Source organism: Acomys russatus, chromosome 23 (genome assembly GCF_903995435.1).
Source record: "Acomys russatus chromosome 23, mAcoRus1.1, whole genome shotgun sequence".
In the NCBI taxonomy this organism is placed as follows: domain Eukaryota; kingdom Metazoa; phylum Chordata; class Mammalia; order Rodentia; family Muridae; genus Acomys; species Acomys russatus.
The window spans coordinates 21,913,600-21,918,759 of record NC_067159.1 but is presented as its reverse complement, the minus strand read 5'-3'; the positions used below and the strand labels follow the sequence as shown (position 1 = coordinate 21,918,759).

The window sequence follows — 5,160 nt, the reverse complement described above, 5'->3', positions numbered from 1 at the left end:
TATTTTTGAGATGATCTCACTATGTATGTATTGCTGACTGACTGGGAACTTGCTTTGTAGACTAGGCTGGCCTTGAACACACAGAGATGTACCTGTTTCTACCTACCTCTCCATTTTTTTCAAATGTAGACATCTATGACTATAAACTTCATTTTTAATGCCACCTTCAGAGTGTTCTACAGATTCTTTTTTTTTCTTTTTTTTTATTATTAATTTATTCTTGTTACATCTCAATGTTTATCCCATCCCTTGTATCCTCCCATTCCTCCCCCCCACATTTTCCCATTATTCCCCTCCCCTATGACTGTTCCTGAGGGGGATTACCTCCCCCTGTATATTCTCATAGGGCATCAAGTCTCTTCTTGGCTACCTGCTATCCTTCCTCTGAGTGCCACCAGGTCTCCCCCTCCAGGGGACATGGTCAAATGTGAGGCACCATAGTACGTGATAAAGTCATATCACACTCTCCACTCAACTGTGGAGAATATTCTGACCATTGGCCAGATCAGGGAAGGGGTTTAAAGTCTACCTCCTGTATTGTCCTTGGCTGGTGCCCCAGCCCTATTGGGACTCTAAATGAGAGACGCATGGGAGAATAGCAAAATAAAAGGATACAGAGGGTCCTAGAAATCTACAGATTCTTGTATGTCATTTTTTATATGATTTCAAGAAATTTCAGTTTCCTTTCTGTTGTTTTTTTTTTTTTATGATCCATTCATCACTAAGAAATGTGATGTTTAATTTCCACAAATTGTCTACTTTTTATAATTTTTCACTCAGTTCATTTCTGGTTTTCTCTCTTCCAGAAAAAAAAAATTGAATAGGCGGCTAGAAGTTTGAGAGAAGGATCCTGTAGATGACTGCTAAGTCACTTTGTTCTGTCATCTCTTCTTACTAATTCCAGTTTGACATGTGAGTCATCAGATATCTGCATACCTATACCTGTTCTCTTCTTTGTAATGTCTCTTTCCATTTTTCACCCTAAGGTCGTGTTTGTCTTTGCCAGTTAGATGTATTTCTTACAGGCAACAAGTAGATTGGTTCTTATTTTTAATCTAGTCTACCAGCTTGTGCACTTGATTGGATGGTTTCAACGATTACCATTTAGAGCTATTAAAGATGTGCAGCCATACTCTTTTGTTTTTCTCTACTGTTTGGTATATTTCTCATCTTCGTTTTCTTACTTTTCTAATGTGTGAGATTTGTTTCCTTTTCTACAACTTCTTGGGTATGCACATCTTTCCGTTGTTGCTGTTGTTGTTGCTGTTGCTGACCATCAAAATAACAACACATCTTCAGTTCATTTAGAAACAAGCATCTGATGTAAAAAAAAAAAAATCTCCATTGTATTCATTCTCCTCCGCATGTTCCTATAGCTACCTGCTCTCTTCTTAAAGAAGTCAGTCTTCCCCTCCATAGGTGTATTCTCTGTGAAGTCAAGTGGATTTTCTACTCTGACAACTCTGTTAGAAACCAGATCCTGCATAAGCAAGTGTGCCACATATTCAGTGCATTGCTTCATTAACGTACAATTCATCCCGGTGAGCTTCACAGCAAAGGCATCCTGGATCAATCCCTGTTCCATCCCAACAGCATTGGCAGTTACTCCTTTTCCTCTTCTCTCTGATGTTTTGTGTACCAGGTGTTTGGACATCAGGCAGCTAAAGTCACAGAGCAAACCCTCATCTCTGCTAATAAGCTCATTGGAAAATCTGAGGCTGGGCATCAGTCCTTGCTTCTTGAGCCAGAACACTGATATGAAAGAACCAGAAAAGAAGATTCCCTTCAGGGTGGCAAGGGCTACAGCGTGTTCTTCATAGCTTAATTCTCAGATGCTTGTTTGTTCTCCTAGTTCTTTCATGTCCCCCAACCTAGTGCAGTCTGCCTTTTTTCACACAAGGCTCCATTTCAATGGCATTAAAGAGAAATTCCCTGTCTTTTGAGACTTTCTTGTGTTAGCAATGAGACTGCGACTATATATTTCTGAACGTATGTTTTCTATGGAAGATTGGAAGCCATGGAAACAGCAAGCTTTCATATCTGAACTTCTTGGCTAAATCACCTCACCAAGCTTTCATTTATTTTATCATTACTGATTGAAAAAAAAAAGAATGTAAGATATGTTGACATTTGGCTCAATACACAGATAATTTCATACTAATATTTTCTCCAAAAATGTCATGGCTGCTCTTGTGCAACAATGAATAGAGCATTATTTTGGGTCAATAAAACTAAAATTCTGTATTACCTCAAGCCTGAAGTACAAAAAGAGCTTTGTCTAGGAAAGGCAATAAGAGTAGAAGGTCCATCCAATCATGGAGATCTGCAAAGAGGCATCGATGACTTCCAAGGTGTGAACTGAACAGAATGAGGCAACTTATCATGGCAGGAGTACATAACAGAGAAAACTGTTCACATACCGATTGCAGGAAAAGAGAGATAAAGTGAGAAAGTGACCAGGTCCCACCATTCTCTTTGGAAGGCACACATCCTAAAACCTAAAGCCTCCTACAAGTTTCTGTTATTACAATCTCACAAAGTGACTGTGCCAAGCTGAGGCCCAAACGTCTGGACCTGGAGTAACATCCTCCCCATGAAGGACAGAGAAGAACTCTACTCTCTTCCCTGTGAGTATTTGGAGATGAGGATACAGAAATACGGCTAAATAATATCACAAGGCTAAGGCCCTATACGAGGAAGAGCTGCCTCAAGACTGGAGCATGCTATTTCCTCCAAACTGGTGCATTTCTTCCTAAAGGGAAAACAAAGACTTAACAAGACTCAGGAAATAAACGCAACTCATAAGTTTCAGCAAGTTCCTGAAATTTATGAGACTCACAGAACCTCTTCCTAAGATTATAAAAGCAGTCACAATTTCCGAGGAAAGGGAAATCCCTCAGCCACGTTTCCGGGAAAATCATGGAGAGAGGCACAGGATATAACTCTCATAAGTTATCAATCATGCTTGGGTGGGCTTTTCCACACTGTGGCTGCCCTTGAGTCAAACACGATTCTGTAAATAAGCCTTTAGATAACTTTTTGCTTTGTTTCGTTTTTTGGTTTTCGAGGCAGGGTTTCTGTTAATATCCAGCAGGAAAGATCATACAACAAACACGTAATGAAAAGGTCACATGAGGACAGGAAAAAAGGATGGTATCTGAAAACTAGGAAGAAAAGTGATGCTATCCTCTTAATTTGGAACTTCTAGCCCCTTGAACTGTAAGACATGTCACTTAATCTATCTGTCCTGCAATATTTTGTTTTTGTTATAGGAACAGAGTGGCCTCTCCTCTATCTTCATTTCTTCCTTCCTTTTTTCTATCCTTCCTTCATTTTCTTAAAAATCTATTCTTATTTTGACTTACATTTATTCTCTTTTATTTCTCTTTTTCTGTTTTCTTCCTTTTCTCTAAAAGAAACTACTTCATTTGTTTTTATGTTTCAAAGTAATATTTGTGCTTCTTTGAAATAATTATTCGTGTGCCTGTGTTGTTTGCTACCATAAATGCTATTGTATGTAATAAATTTTACTCTATCTTGCTTTGTTTCACTTCACATAAGTTTTTCATCTCTATCGGGGTTACTGAGGGTACCTGTCTTGGGCAGCATACCTGTCTATAGCACACAGCCATAACACTTATGTAACCATTGCTTCAGCAAAGGATAACTGTTGCCTCTAGACCCTTCCCACCACTACAAACAATGACTTAAGAAACATCCCTACTCATTTTCAATTTCAGCTTTGTATAGAACGGAACATCAGGAATAACAGACACTTTCATCTCAGTTAAGTATTAGCAGAGTGCTTCAGAATTGCTATATTCCTCTATAATCCAGCCAAGCCAGAGCATACCCATAATCCCTCTTCCCACCAGCATTTATTAGCTACTGTTTTATCCATCTGACAGGTCTTCAGGGATGCACCATTGTTACTTTAATTTGCATTTATCTAATTACTAATGATTTTGAGCCTCTCTTTGTAAGTTTATTAGTCCTTTGAGTTTCCTCTTCTATGAATTTCCTTTACATATATCTTTGGACCATTTTTCTCCGGGGGTTCATATCCACTTCTTGTTTATTTATAGGAGACTCATGTATATTCTAGATATGGGTCTCAATGGTGCTCAGTATTGAATAAAAATCTTTAGTGTAATCTAATCAATTAAAGTCATTTTCTATCTCATGATTCTATGGTATTGTGCTTTCCCATGTTAGAAGGCTATTCTTCTGTGCTGCTTTTTTTTTTTTTTTTATTAGCTTTATGGTTTTCACATTAAGATAAATAAGCCATCTGGAATCTTCTTTATAGCATTATTTGTTTTATCCTTATGTAGTAAGACGTTATCTCTAACAACACCTAGGGAATAATTTGTCTGCTTTCCATAATATCTTCGGCCCTTTTAGTTTTTTATCAATTTTAAATATATACATGTCAATGCATTATATATTGATATGTGTATCATTTTTTAAATCTCTAGACTTCTATTGATTTATTTTACATCAGATTACATAACTTTAGGACTAGCATATGACAATATCTATTAAAATAAATATCCTTTCAGATTTTAAAGTAAATTTTACTTTCCATCAGTACTCACATTTTGAAATGATTTCAATGTATTATTGTTAAGTTTGTTCTAGGAATCATCTAGCTTTTGTTTTAAAAATTACTAATGCTTCATTTATGTCATAATTCAGATTACTGGGAATATATTAAACCATTACCCCTTTTTCTGTGTTTATTTTGTATTTGACCCTTTTATTCAATTTTATTTTCCCAAATATAGGGTTTTAAAAAAAAAATTCTAGCCATGGTGGTTGCATCTATGCACCCAGCATGAGGGATTTTTACCATGGATTCAAGACCATCCTGGATGATATCCTGAATTCTGGATCAATCTAAAGGACAGAATAAGATTTTTTAAAAGAAAAAAAAAACCATTTTTAAAAAGGAAAAAAAAGAAAATGAAGGAAGAAGAGGAGGAGGAGAAAGAGGAGGAGGAGGAGGAGGAGGAGGAGGAGGAGGAGGAGAAGAAGAAGAAGAAGAAGAAGAAGAAGAAGAAGAAGAAGAAGAAGAAGAAGAAAAGAAGGCATGCTCTGTTGGTTTTAATGGATTTCCCAGTATGAGAACTTGTGCTGCATGTAAACTGTTCATTTGTG

At 37.0% G+C, this 5,160-nt stretch overlaps 1 pseudogene; it reads right to left on the bottom strand.

The window, feature by feature from the left end:
• Positions 1–1,300: 1,300 nt before the first annotated feature.
• On the bottom strand, positions 1,301–2,130 carry LOC127206168 (ribonucleoside-diphosphate reductase subunit M2-like; annotated as a pseudogene).
• Positions 2,131–5,160: the final 3,030 nt, after the last annotated feature.